Here is a 24,517-nt window from a genome sequence, read left to right as displayed (position 1 = left end):
CACAGTTAGGTTCTCAGCTACACCAAACATCAGCAGCAAGCGAGATAGTTGGCAATCTGACTCAATCCAATGGAAATACTTGAAGATATTATCATGCATAAATCTAATAAGAATTAGCAAAACTTGAAACCCGATTGTATTTATATGTTTTGTGGAACTTGTTAGTTTTTTGGACATTTATTAATATTTTGTGTTTGGAACTTGTTATAAAATTATGGCAAAACATATGTTTTTTACTTGTATATTGGAACTTGTAGTTTTTACTTTTATTTTATAGTAATTATGTCTTTATAATATATTGTGCCACAATAGTTAATTACTTTGATATTTTATGCAAATTGCTAAATGCTTATGATGTAATTTGTACAAATTGTAATGCCAATAGTATGTTGTGAAATTTTGGAAAAACATATAGAGTAAATTACACTTTAGTCTTTAAATTTTAGCGTAATTAATAGATCAATCCATTTATTTTTAAAATTAAATACTTAAACCTCTCCATTTTCATTCGTCCAAATGTACAGTCCTTATGTCCTTCGCTTTGTGAGTTACCTATTAAAAGAAAATTTTCTTCCTAAAATACCCTTCTCTACTTAAAGAAAAAATTTTACATTTAAGTCCTTATATTTTATACATTAAAACACATCAACCCTTAAAAACAAAGTCAGAAATTTTCTCAGATTTGCTGGCATTTTCAATTTTATTGGTATTAAAATTCAACTAATTTTAAACACTTGAGTCCTTTCATATCTATATGTCAACACACGTCAATCCATGAAAATAAAATTTGAAATTTTCTCAATTTTGCTGCTATTTTCAATTTCATTTGCTTCAAAATTCAAGTAATTTTAAATACTTAAATCCTTCCATTTTTATACATTAAAACACATCAGCTCTTGAGAATAAAATTTGCATTTTTCTTAGGTTTCCTACCATTTTCAATTTTCTTGATATAAAATTCAACTACTTGTATATTGTTTAACTCCTTTCATTTTTATACACTAAAACACATGTCCCTGTCCCATACAATTTGAAAGTTTCTAGACTGCTATCATTTCTCAATTTTCTAGGTATAAAATTCAACTAATTATAAATATTTAAGTCATTCATATTTTATATATTAAATCACAGCAGTCCCTGATAATAAAATCCGTAGTTTTTTCATACTTTCTGCCATTTTCAATTTTTCCTATCTTTCACAGCAATAATAACCATTAAAAAAATTAACACTTTCATTCATTCAAACTTTTCATAAAACTAAACTATTTTTGCTACTACCATAAGCAATAAAAATATACAAGTTAAAACTAAAGTTTTCAAATTTCTTAATACACATTTAACCTTCCCAAACTTTTTTAAAATAATTTTATAATATTCCTTAGCTTTCTTCACATTATAAAATGCCCTAGAACCATTTGAAGTATATATTTCTCTACATGCAACGATCCTTCTGAAGAGAATGAGAGAGGAAGAAGGAGGAGTTGTATTTTCAAATGTAAAAATTTCCTTTAAATATGTTGTAGGGTATAGTAAGAGCATTGTGGGAAGAAAAATATCTTAGGTTAGGTTTGACCAGCTATTTACCTTCGAACTCACAAAGAAATGGATGAAAGGGCTATGCATTCAGACATAATGAAAATAAAGGGGTTTAAGTGTTTATTTTTAAAAATATAGGGACAAATTCTTTAATTACACTATAATTTAAGGACTAAAGTGTAATTTATCCAAAAAATATTCACATTACTCTATTGTAATCTATATACTTGCAATTTGAAAGGTACCAATCTTGACTTTATCTCATAATAAACAATAAAGGCAACACTTGCAAATAATAAAAAATATAAAATGCATCTTCTATTTTATAATCAAGTGTATTTTCATTACATTGAACTACTACAACCTTGATAAACCAAAAGCAGATTTTATATAAAATTTTTTACAAATCTAGACCTATGTAAACAACTTATGACACTAAATACATATTGCATTATAGTACCACTAACTAAGGTCATGACAAAATATACATTTGCAAGGCCAAATTAGCCCATCGTTTTATTTTCCTATTTGCTACTAGATTAGGTTAAATATGGTATAAGTGCAGAAACTATGATAGCAACAACACATATTAGCCTCCATATTTTTTTACCCTTCTTTGCTCTATCCTTCTCTACTTCATAAACTTTAACTCTTGATAGCAACCTCATGATTACTTGCTTAGCATGAGCTAGCATAGTAGGGTCTAGCTTACAATTTAAAACCATATTTCATGCATTACAGTTAACTTACATTAAACTCTGAAATCCTTTATTTAAACTTACTCCATACTTACAATACCCAAAGAATCTCTTTCTTGGGTTCATATTGGTCCATGAATACTTTAGCATAGAAGTCTCTCCATGATGGCATACGAGAAAAAGAAAACTAATGTTGCAGGCCTTCCATTTCTCTAAACCTATGCAAAGCTTCAAGGAGGCTTTGATGAAGGTGTTAAGGTTGATATATGAGACAATAATGTATTAGTTAGATGAGAAAATGAAGAGGTGAGAGAGAATTTTTGATATCCTTTTATTCCAATCCCTAGAAGTCGAATTTGGAAATTAGGGATTAAATCTAAGAGTTTTAATTTCGAGAAATTGTGAATTTAAAAATTTTTAAAATTATTTCTTATCATTTTCTTTTTCCACATCAGGTCAATTGCACCATCCTCAATCCCATGTAGACAATTGACTAAACGTGTATTACTAACTAGGATGTTGAGTCTTAAAAATTTACACTTTATACAAGTTTAGGTATTAAAAATGCATATATTAAAATTCAGAGGGTCAACTGATCTTTTTGTAAAAATCCAGGGGACAAATGATGTATTCGCCTTTCACTATTAAAACTATCAATTACATATTTTCCAATATATGTAATCACAAAATCAGTCAAGAATTGATCTCAGTATTCAACTCTGCAATGTTTAAATACTTGAGGTTATAACAAGTAAGATCTTTTTTTTTTTTTTTTGAATGAATAGCAAGTAATATCAATACCAATTTCAAAAGAAAATAAACTAATGGATATATCAACTTTTCTTTGTTTGGACTAACTTTGAGCAAAAACACAAACCCTTATTTTACCCATGAAACTGAATTTGTCCATTAGTATTTATTGATGCAGAAATGGAAGGACAAAATCAAATGACTGAGGATAAGAGAAATTCTATATTAAAAAAGATAGCAAGGAGAAATATTATGAATATTTTACATATGAGCATAATAAAAAGAGGTAAAGGTTATTTTTTTTTTTTTTAAAAAAAAGTCAGAGAAGAAGAAAACTTTTTTAAGTTTTATCATTTATTTATAAAAGAAAATTTGTAGGTATTTAGGATAAAAAGCCAATCAAATCTATAAGTTTATTAAATTTAAGGCCTATTTGCTTTAAAAGACTATAATTTTATAATTTTTCACAGTTAAAGTTTTTAATTTTAAATTAAAAGTTTTAATTTTTTAATTTAATATAACTGTAGTAACTTTTTAAATTAATTTTTAATAAAAATTAAATTAATTTATACGGTATACTATGTATCATAATTTTAAATAATTAGAAGATTTAAAGTCTTAATTAAAATTTAATTCAAATTATATATATGTTAAAAATAATGATATATGATATGACATATAAACTGATTTTTAAATTTTATTAAAATTAATTTAATATATTGTTCCAATTATAATAAATTTAAAATTTTAAAATTTTTTATTAAATTAATTTTTTATGGATAAACAACCTGTATTAAAATAATATTTACGAGTTTAATTTAATAATAAGTAGAGTTAACTAAATTTGAAAAGTGTAACAAGCACTTCACGTGACACCTTCGATAATGATGACGACAAGTTAATTGGAGAATGTTCTTAAACATTTTTTTTTTAAAAAAAAAAAGAAAGATATTTCGTAAATGTGCATACAAAATATCTGGCGATTTTTGAGATAGACTAGATATGAGAAATAAGCATATGATATTGATATAATAAAATCTAACACAAAGCGATGGAATGTTGAATTTGGTGAGCTACTCATCCTTAAACACCTGTGTGTGGGTGCTCATCAGATCACAGATATTTGGGCTTTATTGCTTTGAAAGCAGAGAGCGACTAATGCAAAATCAACTCAACCACACCACACATTTGTCTCTATTTTACTCGTCTATTCCTCTTTGTGCTCTGTCTATTCTCAACAATATAATATATTATTTTTTTGTATTTTTCGCACCAAATATCTCACCTTCTACTCTCATTCTAATTTTTTTTTTCATATCTGTTCTTATTCGATTAATGAAATTTTAAATTTATAAATCTATTAAAAGGGTAATAGTTTACTTTATAAGAATTTATTTAAATTCTTTTTCTTATAAAATAAATCATACTAAATTAAGAGATTAATATTTGATTTAGTATAAATTCATAAAAGTGATTTGATTTTTCTAATTTTATTATTGTTTTAATGTTAAAAATTTTAAAATATACTATTTTAAAATAAACATAAAAATATTATAATTTTATATAAAATAATTAAGATTTAAATACTTCTTTTATAAGGACTTATATTCCAAATTCACAAACTTCTTTTTTATCTGAAAGTTATAAAGTTCCATTGAAGCCATTAAAGTAACAAAGAGTGGAATACAAACTCCATCTATAAGGATTGGTTACATATGAAGGAGAAATCCTAAAGAAACTTTTGAACAAGACAATGGACAACACCGTTAGATTGTCTCCTAACAGCATTGAATGATACAAAATTCAGACCTTGAACTAAGACAAGATAATCCTCCACAATGTTAAAAATGACAAGAGGAACAAATTTCTCCTTACATGCATCAATGACGATCGAAGAGTCCCCTTGAACAAAGACATTATGAAAACCTCTATTGTTAGCAAGAATTAAGAACTCCCTACAAGCTAAGCCTTACAACAAAAGAGGGTCCTGCACATGAGGCCATAGCTTGCAACTCCAATCGAAAACCTGTCCAGAACTATTCCTGCAGATTACTGTCGTTGCACCCATATGTTTTTGCTTATCCAAACCTGCATCAAAGTTGATTTTAATATTTTGGCTTGTTGGAGGTTGCCATTCCTCAAAGATCTCAACACTTTGGTGTTGTGGATTATTCGTGGTATTTGCTAAAGAGAAATCTGCTTGATTTTTCAATGCCACTTCAATGATTTTATTAGCAGAAAAAGAATAAAGAAATTGTATATTTCAAGTAAGTAACTTTACAGAAATTTTACAAATAGATATACTGATATGCAAGGATAATCAGTCACTAAAATTTGGCTAATTAAATATCCTAAAATCACGTAAACTGATTTTCTACAATCAAGTTAACACCTCCCCTCTCAAACTTAAGATAGCAGTACATATGACAGATTGAGTTTGCTAACAAGATCATGAAAACGAGCCGGAAGATGTGATTTGGTGAAAATATCAACGGTTTGATTTGCAGAACATATGGTTTGTTAAACAACAAAATGGCGAAAAAATAACAATCAATTTCGATATGTTTAGTGCGTTCATAGAAAACATCATTATGTAAAATTTATATGTCACTTTTGTCATCACAATGAAGCATGGTGGCAGAAGAATGGGTGAGGCCCATATCTATTAACAACCATCGTAACCATAGCAATTCAAATGTAGCATCAGCAAGAGCACGATATTTCGATTCTTTGCTAGAACGTACAACCACTATTTGCTTTTTGCTACGCCAAGAGACAAGAAAATCACCCAAAAAGAAATAGTAACCAGTTGTAGAATGACGATCCGTTGGATCACCAACCCAATCAGTATCAAAGTAGATAGATAACACTAAAGATGAGGTAGCTGAAAAATATAAACCATGAAAAATAGTTCCTTTAGTATAATGAAGGCCGTGAAGGACTGCAAAGAAATGAGTTGAGATAGGAGCAGATATAAATTGGCTGACCAAATGAACTGCATAGGAAATATCAAGGCGAGTAACTGTAAGATAAATCAGAATCCCAAGGAATTGTCTATATAAAGTAGGATCAGCCAGAGGAATGCCACCAAATGATGTTAGTTTGCAATTGAGCTACAAAGGGTTTAATATAGTTTTGCTCCAATGGCTATTATCTCTCTCAACCCAAGTATGCTTCTGAATTAATCTCTAAAGTAGCTATCAGTATTTCTTCATGGTGATTTAACAAAAGAAGTTTATATGCATCCTCCTGAAAAAGTTTTCATTTTCAAACCGTAGCAATAGCCAAAAGACTACGAACAGATGTTATGCGGGCTACTAGAGCAAAAGTTTTCTTCATAATCAATTCCATACTCTTAATTGTACCCTTTTGCTACTAAACAAGCTTTATACCATTTAATAGTTCCATCAGATTTGGTTTTAATTTTGTATACCCATATGTAGCCAATAGGAGTCTTGTTTGGCGGAAGGTCAATTGAATCTCAAGTATGAGTTTTCTCTAAAGCCTGAAGTTTGTTAGCCATGACTTGCTGCCAATAAGGATCAATACTTGCCTCACGATAAGAATGAGGCTCATGTAGGGTGGCAATAGCAAAGTAAGAATGAAACTTAGAAAGGTGAGGTGGAGTTTATCTTACCCTAGTAGAACAACAAGTAGAGACAAAAAAAGACAGATAAGGCTCATTGACCAAGACAGGATCAGCGAAAGGAGATGCAGATGTAGGCACAAGATCATCAATTGTAACTGGATCAACAAAAGTAGGTGAGGGTGAGTGTATATTGAGCACATCACAATCACCTATATCAGGACTTGAGAATAATTCGACAAAAGAATCAGTGAAAAAAAAAAGAATTAGAATTAACATAACTATGAAATTTGGAAAGAGAAGAGAACATAATATCTTCCTAAATGACAACATGATGAGAAATATGTAATCTATTGGAAATGGGATCCCAACAACGATAACCTTTGTGTTCAATGCCATAACTAAGAAAACAACATAAACGAGCACAAGGTTCTAATATTGTACGTTCATGAGGTTGTAGAAGAACAAAAGAAACACAACCAAAAGGTTTGAGAATGGAATATTCAGTGGAACATTCAAATAATTTTTTTAAAATGAGATAAATTATCAATAATCATGGTAGGGAGACAGTTAATATTATAAACAACATGAAAAGCTGCTTCCCTCCAAAACTTTTCAGGACATGAGACAAACAAAAGAAGAGTACGTATCGAATCAAGAATGTGACGATGCTTATGTTCAGCTCACCTATTTTTTTGAGAGGTGTGAGAACAAGAGCATTGAATAATGGTACCCTATTGACGAAGATATTGAAGCAATGAAGAATCTCGATATTCCATGGCATTATCAGTTTGAAGAATTTTAATGACACGATAGAATTGAGTTTTAATCATATTTGCAAAAGTAAAATAAGTTTGGGATAATCCAAATTGATGTTTTCAAAAAATAAATTCAAGTAAATCGAGAAAATTCATCAATAAACAACACAAAATAATGATAACCATTCACAAAAGAGATAGGAGAGAGACTCCAAATATCAGAATATATCAAACCAAAAGGAGTATTTGAAGTAGTATTATTGTGAGAAAAAGACAATGCTGGTTATTTTGCAAGCCGACAAGGTAAACAATTAAAGGGCTCAAATTTGGTAGATCCTAGTAATCCATGAGAAATTAAATGTTGTAATTTACTAATTGATACATGCCCAAGACGAAGGTGCCATTTGTAATAACCCGAAACCGGACCGCTACCGGCGCTAGGATCCAGATCGACTTAAGGTCGCCGGGACCCGTAGCAAGCCTACTATACATCCTGTGTATCTGATAAAATTTCATACATGATCATACATTTTCATGAAACTTTAAACTTTTCATATACCAAGCTTGACCTGTGCATGCACCATAACTGCAAACATAAAACCCCTTACTGGAGCCCTCATCAAAAGCTCCAGTTGGGTCAACATTTCATACATCAAGCTTGGCTCAACATATATCATCATTAAAAACATTTCATAAAGAACATGTACAAAAAGGGATTTACAACCAACATTAGGGTCAAGCACAATACTAATCCTCATTACATTACTTTACATTACATCATTTTACATATCATGTCCACTACTAGACTATTACATAACATAGCCATTACCCTTGCTAACTTCCTGCTATCTCTAACCCTGCAAACCTGGGGGTTAGGGGAAAGGGGTGAGCTACTAAAACCCAGTGAGCAGAACAGTAAAAACGGTTCATTAAACATATGCTTTCATGAAATGCATCACATCACAAACAATTCACATCAAGGATGGACTTGTCACCAATGGCCCTCTACATAATCCAATGTGCCCGGCCCACAACGGGAGCTCCTCAGGACTTTCGCTTAACATATCATAACATAACATATCCATATGTGCCAGGGGTGTAGAATGGGCCTCGACCTGGACTTCCATACCATATCATATCATATCATATCAAGGGCCAATGGGTCATCCAACATCCACCCACATCAACATCATATTATGCAATGCGTCATATTCGTGAATTCTAATGCAATACAACCTATTACATACATGGCATTCATGATGCATGAATATGCTTAAAAATTTAATTGCTTCAAAATAAAAAGAGTTGTGTTCAACTCACCTCTGGCTAATACTCAACTGACTCTGGAGCAGCTAACTCACTGTTGATCACCTCGGTTCCTCAGGTCCGATCCTACACAGGTGGACTCCAATGAGGGACCAAACATACTCTATAAGGACTAAACATCTCCCCAAAAATCCCCCTAAAACATCATAAAACATGCATAGAAAACAGGCAAAGAAAGGCTGGGCAGGGGACTTTCGGCGGCAGGTCCGGCGGCCGAAGGTCCCTACAGATCCGAAAGTCAGGCACTTTCGGGGGCAAGGTTCGGCGGCCGAAAGTCCTCCACAGATTCGAAAGTCACAACCTTCGGGGGCAGGTTCGGCGGCCGAAACTCCCCTCCAGAGCCGAAAGTCCCAACTTTTGGGGGCGAGTTTAGGCGGCCAAAACTGCCTCCCCTGGCAGGTTCGGCGGCCGAACCTGGATCCTCCTGTGTGGCAGAACCCAATTCTGCCATCCCACATCTAGCCTCCCAAAACCCTCCAAACTCAAACTCAAACTCAACACTCAAAAGCATGCATAAACATATATTCAAGCATATAAGGGCATAAAACTAGCATACACCCCAACAAACATCACACTTAACATCACATTTCTCATTAAACTAACATAAACCCTAACATTTTACATCTACTCTAAACATGCATTAAACACCCTTAAAATCCCTCAAAACTTACTTAAAACATAAGAGAATGTGAGGATCTACGCTTACCTCTTGAAGATCGAGAGGAGAGGTGATCCAAACTTGGAGATTGGGAGAAATCGAGCTCCGGGGGTCTCCAAACTTCAAAACTTTGATCTTAGCTTAAAATCTTCAAAACAATGGTGAAAACTAATCAAAACTTGAAGGAAAATAAGGAAAACACAAAATCAACCATGGGAGGGCGAAATCTCACCTATGCCCGAAATAGAGAGAGAAAACTCGCCCATTTTCGGACAAGGGGCCTTTTATAGGTGGCTGGCCAAACCACCTTCGGGGGCCAAAAGAGCTTCCGCAAGCTCCCCATGTTCGGCGGCCGAACTTGAGGTTCGGCGGCCGAACTTGAGGTTCGGCGGCCGAACCTGGGTTTTTCCTCCATGGCTTTTTCTTTCAAAACTCAATTTCTTTCTTCATTAAAACCATAAAAACATTAAAAACATTTTATGAAAACCCTATTTTACCCTTCTAGAAGGTTCCAACATCCGAGAATTCTGAATTCCAACGGAGATTTCGCCGGAAGGTAGGAATTCTGATGCCGGGGTCTAGCCGGGTATTACACCATTGATGAATGGAAGAATTGGCTATCGTAGCAGCAGACATAAGTTTTTGAGGTAGATGTAAAGATGTAAGCTCAAATAATTGACCCATCCTGCGACCCGTCCCAAGGATCTGTCCTATTTGTGGATCTTGTACCTGGACAGTAAATGGAGAAAAATTAACATTTAAACCTTTTTTTCACATGGTTGTCCAATAGAGATTAGATTGAGTGCTAAATTTGGGATATATTAGGTTCGGATAGATTAAGTTTGGGGTAGATACATGACTAGTATGAGTGATTTTCATTTCATTATTTTTGGTAGTATGGATTGGCAGTAATGAAGATACATGTTGTGCAAAAGACAAATATTTAAGATTAGTAGTCATATGATTGCAACAAAAGGAATTGAAAAACTAAGAAGAATTACTCGAGTGGCAGACATGTTAGTAGAAGAACTGGAAGAGATAAAATGTTTCAGCAAAGTATAAAGATCACTCATGGTGTAATACCCAGCTAGACTCCGGTATCGGAATTCCTACCGTCCGGTGGAATCTCGGATGTCGGAAGCCTCTAGTAGGGTAGAATCATGTTTTCATAAAATGTTTTAAGGTATTTCATGGTTTTAAGTAAAATGGAAATGAGTTTTTGCATGAAAACAACCTTGAAGGAAAACTCAGGTTCGGCCGCCGAACCTCAAGTTCAGCCGCCGAACATGCATGCCTTCGGGAGCGCCTTTAGGCCCCCGAAAGCATAAGTGAGGAAAGTCCAGGTTCGGCCGCCGAACCTCAAGTTCGGCCGCCGAACATGGCATGCATGCGGAGGCACATTCGGCCCCCGAACGTGGCCTGGCCAGCCACTATAAAAGGGTCCATTAGCCGAAAACGGGCGAGCTTTTTCCCCATTTCCGGCCAAGGTGAGTTCTCTGCCACCCCTCACCGATCTTGAGTCTTTTCCTTCAGATCTTTCGAGTTTTTCACAAGTTTTTACTTTGTTTTGAAGATTTTTGAGTTTTAAGCAAGTTTTGGAACTTTGAGGTTCAAGAACCCAAAAATCTCCCACCTCCGAGTTTAGGACGTCTCTCTCTCGATCTTCAAGAGGTAAGAGCCGATCTTAAGCTCATTTCATGTTTAAAGTAAGTTTTATGCAAGATCTATGGGGTAGAATGCATGTTTAGCTCATGGTTAGGTTTATGGGTTTTATTTGTGTTTTTGGACAATGTGAGTTGCTTGTGTGTTGTAGTTGGGGTTTTGATGGTTTGATGCCCCTAGGAACTTGTATGTTTGCTTGTGTATGATTGAGGAATGTTGTAGAATAGGTTTATGCATGTTTGGATGAGATAGGAGGCATAAATGCATAGGGGAGCTGAGTTTCTGCCATTCTGGGAGAAACCAGGTTCGGCAGCCGAAGGAACTTTCGGCCGCCGAACATGCTTGTGGAGGCAGCCTTCGGCTGCCGAAGCTTGCCCCCGAAAGGAGACTTTCGTCTCTGTCTTGGACTTTCGGCCGCTGAAAGTGCCGCCGAACATGCATGAGTTTCGCCTCTGTCTGGGAGTTTCGGCCGCCGAAGGTGCCGCCGAAGGTGCCGCCGAACCTGCCTGACTTTCGGCTCTAGAGGGACTTTCGGCCGCCGAACCTGCCGCCGAAAGTGCCCTGTCCAGCCCTCTCTTGCATGTTCTTCTATGATTGTTTCAAGATATTTTTAGGGGGTTTTTGGGGAGTAGTTTGGAGTCATGTTCATGTTTGTTTGGTCCCTCATTTGAGTCCACTTGTGTAGGTTCGGACCCGAGGAACCGAGGACCCCAGCAGTGAGTCAGCTGCTCCAGTGTCTGGTCAGAGCTATCCAGAGGTGAGTGGAATATCTCATTATGTTTTAAAGCAAATAATGGACTTTTTAGCATGATTCACGCATCATGAATGCCATGAGATGTACTAGGTTGTTTGCATTAGAATTCACGAATATGTTGCATTGCACCTTTTATTGTTGATGTGGATGAACGTTGGATGATCCATAGCCCTCGATCTATGATATGACGATGTGATATGTACGGTACGGAATGTAAGACCAGTGGGACCCATTCTACGTTCGCTGGCACCATGTAAGGGAAAGACCAGGACCCATTCTACGTTCTGGCACAGTTGGACACTGTTATGTTATGATATGTAAGGGAAAGATCAGGACCCATTCTACGTTCTGGCACAGTTGGACCATGTAGAGGGCTATTGGTGACAGGTTCATCCTTGATGTGATTAGCTGTGATGTGATGCATTCCATGATCCATATGATTTAAATGTTTTTATCATTCTGCTCACTGGGCTCTAGTAGCTCACCCCTCTCCCATTTTCCCCAGGTTTGCAGGTACAGGGTAGACCAGGAGGTTTACAAGAGTGATAAAGTCTGATGTATGTAGTAGATAGTGTGGACATGATAAATGTATTAATGTTATGTAAAAGTATAGTTTCAGTCATGTAATGATATTGAGGATTAGATATTGTGCTTGACATTGTGTATGAGGTATCCCTTTTATTACATGATCAAAAATGTTTTATTATGTTCATGAAAGCCAACTCATCTTATGACGTATCGCCCATTGGGGCGTTGATGAGATCCCACAGAGGGATCATGATTATGATTATGGCTATGTGCAGTGCATGTTCAGGTTAAGTTGGATGTATGAAAGAAAAGTTTTAAATTTTTATGTATGTTGTGATCATGTATGGGATTAAACAGGTTTTCAGGTTGCAAGTCAGGCTTGCTACGGGTCTTGGCGGCCTTAAGCCGACCCGGATCCTAGCGCCGATAGCGGTCCGATTTTCGGGTCGTTACAGAATGGTATCAGAGCCCTAGGTTCATAGGATCGGACCTAGAGTGTCGGGCTCATAGATGTTCTAGAAGGTCAAGCACAATAGGAAGATCATGTCCACTAGGATAGGATGTGGAGTCCTGTCTTGTATGATGATGTGAAATGCCATGATTATACACATGTGCATTGATGTTATGATATGAATGATATGTTTATGTGATGAGGGTTCATGTGTGCCCACATGAACCATATGATGCTAATGTTTGTGTGATGTGTATTGTTTTTCAGAAAACAGGATGAGAGGAACCCGTCGATCTGCAAGATTGACTGGAGTGCCACCTGAGGATGAGGGCACGAGCGCCCGTCCTCCTACATTGCCTAGGGCAATGTCTTGTAGAGCAAATAGAGAAAGAGTGTCAAGGGACCCTAGAAGGTCTTTTGATGCTGGCAGAAGGGGGACAGATAGAGGAGGAAGTTCTTCAGATGTGAGGGAGGTTACGGATGAGGATCAGAGGAGGGATGGGAACCTGGATGTGAGCATGGAGGAAAAAGGGACAGGGGAGTCTCAAGGAGGCGTTCAGGCCTCGGGGTATGGTTTTCCACCCCATTATCCACCCTTTCCACAGGGTTCAGGGTATCCGATGGGAGGCACATCGGATTACTCCAGCTTTAACCCCTACCCTGCCTACATGCCTTATCCACCTTTCTATCCACCTTACACACAGTACCCAGCTTATCCACCCTCACCCTTCTATCCAAACCCGGCAAACCCCACCTCGGGGAATGCTGCACCCCCACCTCCACCACCTACAGAACCAGCAGCCCCAGTTACTCAACCTCCCAGACCTAGCTCAGCCGGTGGGAGCAAGGTAAAGATGACAGATTACCTTAAGCTGGATGCTCCCAAATACAAGTCAGGGGATGACCCCTTTGAGTATCTGAGAGTAGTAAAGACAATAACTGATGAGCTAGGGGCGGATGATAGCAGGGCCATTCAGATGGCAGGGTTCACTTTAAAGTGCAAGAAGGCACGGGAATGGTTCAAGTGTTATGTGGACCCGAGACTAGACGGTATGACATGGGAGGAATTTGCGAATGAGTTCGCTAGTTGGGCTTTTCCAGACAGTTCCAGAGAACTGAAGATGATTGAGTTTGAACAGCTGAGACAGACAGAGCACATGAGCGTAGAGGAGTTCACGGATAAATTCTTAGAGCTATTGCCTTTCGCAGGGCAAGCTCTAGATACCGATTCGAAGAAAGCCAAGAGATATGTGATGAAGCTGCATTCTAGGTACTCCTCGTTGATTCAGTCAGTTGAGAGGGAAAGTTTCCACACTGTGGTGGATATGGCTCGAAGGATGGAGGCGAGTGCTATAGTTGAGGGGTCAGTGAAGCAGTCAGTGACCCAGTCTTCAGGGGTTAAGACCCCAGGCAGAGGAGGGCCAGGTCTCTCTTCTCAGAGCTCAAGTAAGAAGAGGTGGGATAACACCACCAAGAAGCCGAAAAAGAATAAGTTTTGGAATAAGTTGAAATTCGGTCTGGGATTTGGCGGTGGCTCGAGCTCAGGCTCAGATGGTACAGAATGCCAGAGATGTGGAAGGCCGCACAGGGGAGTGTGTCGAGCTGGGACTACTACATGTTTCAGATGCGGACAGGAGGGACACATAGCACGGGAGTGTCCTAGAGCACCTTTTATGGGCCAGCCCCAGCAGACAGTTTCTGGTAGTGTGGCACAGCCAGCAGCTCCAGCCACAACTCAGGGCAGTGGCAGAGGTAGAGGGAGAGGGGCAGCCTCTTCTTCTGGTTCCCGAGGTGAAGGTCCATCAGCTCCAGCCAGGATCTTCACCATGACTCAGCAGGAGGCTAACACATCCAACACCGTGGTGTCAGGTAATCTCGTCATTGGGTGTTCTGATGTGTATGCATTAATGGACCCGGGTGCATCTCATTCATTTATTGCTCCGAGAGCCGTTAAGAGGTTAGGTCTGATAGTCTCTGGGTTAGAGTGTCCCCTATGGGTCAGTGGACCCAAGTGTGACCCATCAGTGGCAGAGTCAGTCTGCCAGTACAGTCCAGTTTTTGTAGAGGGAAGATGCCTCTCCGCCGACCTTGTGGTTCTAGATTTGACAAACTTTGACGTCATTCTAGGGATGGATTGGCTATCTACCCATGGTGCTACCTTGGACTGCAGAGACAAGGTAGTCAAGTTCAGAGATCAGAACGGGTCAGAGGTCGTCTTTAGAGGAGACAAGAGGGGCACACCTAGAGGTCTGATATCAGCTCTTCAGGCTCGTAGGTTGCTTAGGAAGGGATGTCAGGGGTATTTGGTTCATGTGAGAGAGTTTAGTAGTCGGGCCAGGGAGCCAGCCTCGGTGCCAGTTGTCAGAGAGTTTTAGGATGTCTTTCCAGACGAGCTTCCAGGTTTACCACCTGATAGGGAGATAGAGTTCGAGATAGAGTTGGTGCCTGGAACTAGACCGATCTCTATCCCTCCCTACAGGATGGCCCCAGCCGAGTTGAAGGAATTGAAAGAGCAGTTGCAAGAGCTGGTAGAAAAGGGCTTCATCCGTCAGAGTACCTCACCTTGGGGTGCTCCGGTCTTGTTTGTGAGAAAGAAGGATGGGTCCCTCAGACTTTGTATCGACTACAGGCAGTTGAACAAAGTCACTACCAAAAATAGGTACCCTCTACCAAGGATCGATGATCTATTCGACCAGCTAGCAGGAGCGGGTTGTTTCTCCAAAATAGATCTAAGATCTGGGTACCATCAGCTAAGAATAAGGAATGAAGATGTGCCAAAGACAGCTTTCAAGACCAGATATGGGCATTTTGAGTTCCTTGTGATGCCTTTTGGGTTAACCAACGCCCCTGCAGCATTCATGGATCTCATGAACAGAGTATTTAGTCAATACCTGGATCACTTCGTTATTGTCTTCATAGATGATATCTTAGTGTATTCTAGGAATGCAGAGGAGCATGCCCATCATCTGAGGTTGGTTCTGCAGACCTTGAGGGAACATGGCTTGTATGCCAAGTTCTCTAAGTGTGAGTTCTGGCTGAGGAGCATTTCGTTCTTGGGGCATGTAGTGTCAGAGAATGGTATAGAGGTAGACCCCAAGAAGACAGAAACTGTGGCTAACTGGCCTAGACCCACTTCAGTGACGGAGATCAGGAGTTTCTTGGGTTTGGCAGGTTACTACAGGAGGTTCGTTCAGGACTTCTCGAAAATAGCAGCTCCTCTGACCAGACTAACCAGGAAGAATCAGAAGTTTCTGTGGACCGACCAGTGCGATGAGAGTTTTGAAGAGCTTAAGAAGAGGTTGACTTCAGCACCAGTTTTAGCTCTGCCATCTAGTGATGAGGACTTTACAGCCTTTTGTGATGCGTCCCGTGTGGGACTGGGTTGTGTACTGATGCAGAATGAGAGGGTGATCGCTTATGCTTCTAGGCAGCTGAAGAAGCATGAGTTGAATTACCCCACACATGACCTTGAGATGGCAGCAGTGATCTTTGCACTCAAGATGTAGAGGCACTACCTCTATGGGGTAAAATGTGAGATCTTCACAGATCATAAAAGTCTGCAGTACATCCTGAGTCAAAGAGATTTGAATTTGAGACAGAGGAGATGGGTGGAGCTGCTGAGTGACTATGATTGCAAGATTCAGTACCATCCGGGTAAGGCGAATGTTGTGGCAGACGCCTTAAGCCGGAAATCACTCGGCAGTTTATCCCACATATCGGCAGAGAGGAGGCCAGTGGTGAAGGAGTTTTACAAGCTCATTGAGGAAGGTCTACAGGTGGAGTTGTCTGGTACAGGTGCCTTGGTGGCCCAGATGAGAGTGGCACCCGTGTTTCTGGAGCAGGTGGCTCAGAAGCAGCATGAGGACCCGGAGTTAGTGAAGATTGCCAAGACTGTTCAGTCAGGCAATGATAGTGAGTTCAGATTCGACAGCAAGGGGATCCTCCGCTATGGGAGCAGACTATGTGTACCAGATGACATAGGGCTAAAAGGAGACATTATGAGAGAGGCTCATAATGCAAGATACAGCGTTCACCCCGGAGCCACCAGGATGTATCAAGATCTGAAGAAGGTTTATTGGTGGCCAGCTATGAAGAAAGAAGTGGCACAGTTTGTGTCAGCCTGTGAAGTGTGTCAGAGGGTGAAGCTGGAACATCAGAAGCCGGCTGGAATGCTTAACCCGCTACCTATTCCAGAATGGAAATGGGAAAATATAGCTATGGACTTCGTAGTGGGGTTACCGGCGGCGTCCAACAGATTGGACTCCATATGGGTGATTGTGGACAGACTCACTAAATCTGCTCACTTCATCCCTGTCAGGAGTGGCTATTCTGTGGACAAGTTGGCGCAGGTGTATGTCGATGAGATCGTCAGACTGCATGGGGTTCCTGTTTCGATAGTGTCAGATAGAGGGCCCCAGTTCACCTCCAGATTTTGGCGGAGTCTGCAGAACGCCATGGGTACTAGGTTGGATTTCAGTACTGCTTTCCATCCACAGATGGACGGACAGTCAGAAAGGACCATCCAGACCATAGAGGATATGCTCAGGATGTGTGTGCTGGACTTTGGCGGTTCTTGGAGGCAGCATCTACCTTTGGTGGAGTTTGCCTACAATAACAGTCATCATGCTAGCATCGGGATGGCTCCATATGAAGCTTTGTATGGGAGGAAGTGTAGATCACCTGTTTGCTGGGAAGAAGTGGGAGAAAAGGCCTTGGCAGGGCCTGAGCTAGTTGAGATTACCAGCAGAGTAGTACCCATAATCAGAGAAAGAATCAAGACTGCTGCAAGCAGACAGAAGAGTTATGCAGACATCCGCAGAAGGCAGGTCGAGTTTCAGGAGGGGGATCTGGTATTGCTCAAGGTGTCTCCTATGAAGGGAGTGGTTCGCTTCGGGAAGAAAGGTAAACTAGCCCCACGATACATCGGACCCTTTGAAATCTTGCAAAAGATTGGGAATGTGTCGTACAAGCTGGATTTACCTGCTTCAATGGAAAGGATCCATCCGGTTTTCCATGTTTCAATGTTGAGGAAGTTTGTGTCAGATCCGAGCAAGGTTCTTAGTGAGCCTGATGTGGAGTTCCAAGAGGATCTCACCTATATTGAGCAGCCAGTACGGATCATAGACACCCAGATCAGAAAGTTAAGGAACAAGGAAATCCCGATGGTGAAAGTCCTGTGGAACCACCACAATTTGGAGGAATGCACTTGGGAGACACAGGAGTCTATGCTCCAGCAGTACCTTCATCTCTTTTAAGGTTAGATCTCTATGTGTTTATGTGCTATGTATGTATGTATGTTATGTTTTATGCCATGCTATGTGCTAGTTGAGGAACATTTGGGGACGAATGTTCTTAAGGGGGGGAGAATGTAATACCCAGCTAGACTCCGGTATCGGAATTCCTACCGTCCGGTGGAATCTCGGATGTCGGAAGCCTCTAGTAGGGTAGAATCATGTTTTCATAAAATGTTTTAAGGTATTTCATGGTTTTAAGTAAAATGGAAATGAGTTTTTGCATGAAAACAACCTTGAAGGAAAACTCAGGTTCGGCCGCCGAACCTCAAGTTCGGCCACCAAACATGCATGCCTTCGGGAGCGCCTTTAGGCCCCCGAAAGCATAAGTGAGGAAAGTCCAGGTTCGGCCGCCGAACCTCAAGTTCGGCCGCCGAACATGGCATGCATGCGGAGGCACGTTCGGCCCCCGAACGTGGCCTAGCCAGCCACTATAAAAGGGTCCCTTAGCCGAAAACGGGCGAGCTTTTTCCCCATTTCCGGCCAAGGTGAGTTCTCCGCCACCCCTCACCGATCTTGAGTCTTTTCCTTCAGATCTTTCGAGTTTTTCACAAGTTTTTACTTTGTTTTGAAGATTTTTGAGTTTTAAGCAAGTTTTGGAACTTTGAGGTTCAAGAACCCAAAAATCTCCCACCTCCGAGTTTAGGACGTCTCTCTCTCTATCTTCAAGAGGTAAGAGCCGATCTTAAGCTCATTTCATGTTTAAAGTAAGTTTTATGCAAGATCTATGGGGTAGAATGCATGTTTAGCTCATGGTTAGGTTTATGGGTTTTATTTGTGTTTTTGGACAATGTGAGTTGCTTGTGTGTTGTAGTTGGGGTTTTGATGGTTTGATGCCCCTAGGAACTTGTATGTTTGCTTGTGTATGATTGAGGAATGTTGTAGAATAGGTTTATGCATGTTTGGATGAGATAGGAGGCATAAATGCATAGGGGAGTTGAGTTTCTGCCATTCTGGGAGAAACCAGGTTCGGCAGCCGAAGGAACTTTCGGCCGCCGAACATGCTTGTGGAGGCAGCCTTCGGCTGCCGAAGCTTGCCCCCGAAAGGAGACTTTCGTCTCTGTCTGGGACTTTCGGCAGCCGAAAGTGCCGCCGAACATGCATGAGTTTCGCCTCTGTCTGGGAGTTTCGGCCGCCGAAGGTGCCGCCGAACCTGCTTGACTTTCGGCTCTGGAGGGACTTTCGGCCGCTGAACCTGCAGCCGAAAGTGCCCTGTCCAGCCCTCTCTTGCATGTTCTTCTATGATTGTTTCAGGATATTTTTAGGGGGTTTTTGGGGAGTAGTTTGGAGTCATGTTCATGTTTGTTTGGTCCCTCATTTGAGTCCACCTGTGTAGGTTCGGACCCGAGGAACCGAGGACCCCAGCAGTGAGTCAGCTGCTCCAGTGTCTGGTCAGAGCTACCCAGAGGTGAGTGGAATATCTCATTATGTTTTAAAGCAAATAATGGACTTTTTAGCATGATTCACGCATCATGAATGCCATGAGATGTACTAGGTTGTTTGCATTAGAATTCACGAATATGTTGCATTGCACCTTTTATTGTTGATGTGGATGAACGTTGGATGATCCATAGCCCTCGATCTATGATATGACGATGTGATATGTACAGTACAGAATGTAAGACCAGTGGGACCCATTCTACGTTCGCTGGCACCATGTAAGGGAAAGACCAGGACCCATTCTACGTTCTGGCACAGTTGGACACTGTTATGTTATGATATGTAAGACCAGGACCCATTCTATGTTCTGGCACAGTTGGACCATGTAGAGGGCTATTGGTGACAGGTTCATCCTTGATGTGATTAGCTGTGATGTGATGCATTCCATGATCCATATGATTTAAATGTTTTTATCATTCTGCTCACTGGGCTCTAGTAGCTCACCCCTCTCCCATTTTCCCCAGGTTTGCAGGTACAGGGTAGACCAGGAGGTTTACAAGAGTGATAAAGTCTGATGTATGTAGTAGATAGTGTGGACATGATAAATGTATTAATGTTATGTAAAAGTATAGTTTCAGTCATGTAATGATATTGAGGATTAGATATTGTGCTTGACATTGTGTATGAGGTATCCCTTTTATTACATGATCAAAAATGTTTTATTATGTTCATGAAAGCCAACTCATCTTATGACGTATCGCCCATTGGGGCGTTGATGAGATCCCACAGAGGGATCATGATTATGATTATGGCTATGTGCAGTGCATGTTCAGGTTGAGTTGGAAGTATGAAAGAAAAGTTTTAAATTTTTATGTATGTTGTGATCATGTATGGGATTAAACAGGTTTTCAGGTTGCAAGTCAAGCTTGCTACGGGTCTTGGCGGCCTTAAGCCGACCCGGATCCTAGCGCCAGTAGCGGTCCGATTTTCGGGTCGTTACACATGGTGATGGAAGTAGAACCCTCAATGGTAGCAGCAACAACAAAGGAAGACCCAGGCTTTGAGATGTTTTTGGCTTCAGAATTCTCTCCTTTTGACCTTGGAGAATGTATGAGGCAATTTTCAAGTTATGACCATAGCCATGACAATATCTGCACTTAACAGTGGGACAATAAGCAAAAATATGACCATATTGATTGTTATTCTTACAAAATTGATTGCTAGATTTTGAATGAAAGGAGCGGGTGGCTGTAAGAACTATGTTTAGATGAAAAGATTTATCTAAACTAAGACGAGTTTCTTCGAAAATAAGTTCTTGAATGGCTATATTCAATGATGGCAGTAGATTTCTATGTAACAGAGACGCTCGAACAACTTCATATTCTAGTTGAAGAGCCATTAGAAATTGAATGAGATGAAGATGATTTTCACTGATTTTGGCCTAAGATATCTGATTCCATATTGGTTGTACTTGAGTAAGAAAATCATTCACAGATTAGCCGAATTATTGAGTCAGATTATGAAGAGTTGTGCATAGTTAATAGTACTGAACAAGTCCAGTGGTTCGATATCGATGAGCCAAGAAATCCCAAATTTCTTTTGCAAATTCATAATCAGCAAATTGAATATAAATGGATGGTATAGGACTATTTTGAAACCAGGTAATAACCTGATGATTTTTGCTATCCCAATCCTCAAGTCATTCAGTAAATTTTGCGTCAGTTTAATCTCTTTCTTTTGTTGGCTTGATGATATCTCCCGTAACAATAAGCTAAAGCTTTTGTCCTATTAAAAAAAATTTTATTTCTTGAATCCACATATTATCATTAGAGCCCATCAAAACCGTTGCAATAGGTTTTGAGATATTAGATTTCTCCATTGGATTTGTCATTAGTAAGAAAAACAGGGATAAATAGAGTATGAAGAGGAGAGTTGATTAACAAAGTTTTCAAAAGTTACAAATAAAAGGCTTTAGGTTGTTATACCATATTAGCACAAAAGAAATAAAGATAATGATAAAGAAATTGTATATTTCAAGTAACTTTACAAAGATTTTACAAATATATATATACTGATATACAAGAATAATTAGTTGCTATAATTTGGCTAATAAAATATCTTAAAATCACATAAACTAATTTCCTAATAATAACATATTTCTTAAAAATCAATCAAACTTTTCATTGAAAACCATAGAATTCCGAAATTTTCAAATTTACCACAGAATAAACCCATCAATTGGATCAATTGATCACAATTATCATGAGCAACCATTGAAGCACAAAGTTATGACCATAAATCAATCATGGATGAGAATTAAGCAATGAGGATCGAAGTCTCATAGGTGAATGAAGCCACACAGCTACAACATGAGGGTAACCAAAAAATAGATGATAAGTTGTTTCTCTTACACCGCAATCTAAGTATAAAAGGTCAATATACCTGAATCTTGTACTAATCTCTACGAGGAAGTCTCTTCATAAGAATTGTCAAAGGAAAATATGAATTTTAGAGGAAGAAATACTTTTCAGAATTTTTTCTAAAAAGGAGAAGCATTATAAACTAATTAAGGATCCGGATTATCTTTTGATGATGAAGAGGTATATATATAGTATTGTTTGATTAATATGTAGCCATATTTAACTGTATATCTATAAAATTTAAAAATAAATTTTTAATAAAATAAAATAAATATGAACATAGTATTAATATCTATTCATTTTCTTGTGTTAATTTCATATGTAACTAATAAATTTATGTAAAATTATAATAAATAATTAAAATGTATATAATGTCAAATATTAAAATTTTATTTGATTTTATTATTCTATTGCAATAAATTTGAGGTCGTTTTCATGCAAGAGATAAGGAAGTGAAAACAGAAAACGTGCCTTGTTTCCATTGGATATTCTTGGAGTATATAGTACATATGGCGTGGCGCTGATTCAACAGTGTCAGATCCTGTTCTCATGTGCCACTGACACAATTTTTTAAAGAAAAAAAAAAAGAATGGATATTTTTTGTTTAAATAGGTGAAAAATAAAAAGGATAACTTCATTTTTTTTTATTTCTAAAAGTTAATTAAAAATATTTATATTTTTATAAATTTACAGTTATGTCTTTATTTTTTTCATTTTTTCTATATAAAGTTATATATAATTTAGAAATATATTTTTTCCTTTTATTTTCTCTTTCTTTTATAAATTAATAATTATTAAATATAATTATTGCAAAGAGAATGAAAAAATATTTACCTAATAATTAATAATATTAACAAGTTATTACATTAATCACTAAAAACTTATAATTGATTATATAAGATTGTTTCAATTATCATTTTATATTTGTTGGAATTCTAAGTTAAACAGAACTATTAGTTTAAATAAATAAATATTACTATCATATTTAGAAAGTCTTAAATATTTTAGACTTTATTCAACTAATTGCCAATCATAAAAGTAAAATAATTTAAGTCAATTATAAACTTTAAATAATTTAGATTTTATTTAGCAAGTAAGCAATTATAAAATGAGAAGAATAATATTTTAAATGGGTATATAATAAAGTCAAATTACGAGTGATGAGCCGTGTAAGAAATAATTAGTAATTGTGAAATTTTTTTTTTTTTATGTATTTCACTCTGCTTATTATTTTTAAACTAATAAATCTTTAATTCTGATATTAAATTTATTGTGATAATTATTATAAATAATAAAAATAAATAAAATTTAACATGATTCAATATAAATCTACTTTATAATAAATCTATTGATAAAAATATAATTCATATTTCACTTAGATAAATATGTCGAATTTTAACAAACAACTCAAGCGAGCATATCAAATAACTCTAAGTTAAAATAATTAATAATTGTGAATTATTTTTATTAATGGATTTATTATGGAGTAAATTCATATCGAATCACGTTAAATTTATTATTATTATTATTTATAGTAATTATCACAATAAATTTAATATCAGAGTTTTATAATAATTATCACAATAAATTTAATATCAGGGCTAAAGGTTTATTATGTTAAAAATGGTGAGTATAAAATTTAAAGTGGAGTTGTTCCATAGAAAAAAAAATCATTTTAGTCTATGGCAAAGTACTATAGAGAATATATTTATACAATAAGATTTGATTAAAGATTTAAATAAAAATAACTACTCACGATCAAGGAAAATTAAAAGGAGTTTTAAAAAAAGAGGAGTGAGTATGATTAGAACAACATTAATCGATGTGAAATACAATGTATTAGAAGAGTTTTCACCAATTTTACTATAAAAATATTAGAGAGTTTGTACATACCAAAATCATCACAAACCATTTGTATGTGAAAGATTAATTGTATTAACTCAAAATGAAGGAATGTGTATCTTCAAGATCGCTGTAATATATATTTTTGATAAATTAATTACACAATTAACTAGTATAAGAGTTGAAGATTGATGATGAAAATAAAATTCTCTTATTTTTAGTCTCCGTCACAATCCTTTAAAAATTTGGTGACGGTCTTAACGACAATACAATAATGGTAGAAAAATTTTATTGCAGTAATTCTAGATGAGAAGTTTAAAAAAAAGAAAACTAAATTGGCTTTTGTTGTTAATTCAAATTATATAAAGTAATTCATATAAAAGCAATTCAAGAAATAAATTAAATCTGAGAGATAAATAATGTTTTTCTATTATGAGATGGACTTATCCGGCGCGCATTTATAAGAAAATGAAAAAAGATCGTATAAAGTTTAAATAATTAAAGAAAAATCATAGAAAAGAAGGGATTATTGTAATGAGTTAAGAATGATGAATGTGATGTAATGAATGTGAATGATAATAATGAAGAAAAAATAAAGGATGAATTAAAAGATAAATAAATAATAGATTTTGGTTTACTTTTCATATTTGTTCAACGAATGAATGGATGAATGAAATTAGGAAAAGACAAGATCAAAGTGAAATAGCCCAGGGGAGTAAAATGAAAGCTCTTTGATCGGAGGATCATGAATCAATATAATATCAACAATCAAGTGCAAGGAGCTACTCAAGAAAGAAATTGACTTTTTAACAGAATTTATTAAGACTAATTATATTTTAATTTGAACATGGAGGTCGTTGAAATTTAAGTCAACTAG

This window comes from Manihot esculenta, chromosome 5, assembly GCF_001659605.2.
Source record: "Manihot esculenta cultivar AM560-2 chromosome 5, M.esculenta_v8, whole genome shotgun sequence".
Classification (NCBI taxonomy): domain Eukaryota; kingdom Viridiplantae; phylum Streptophyta; class Magnoliopsida; order Malpighiales; family Euphorbiaceae; genus Manihot; species Manihot esculenta.
The sequence above is the reverse complement of the archived record's forward strand: the minus strand, read 5'-3'. Positions refer to the sequence as shown.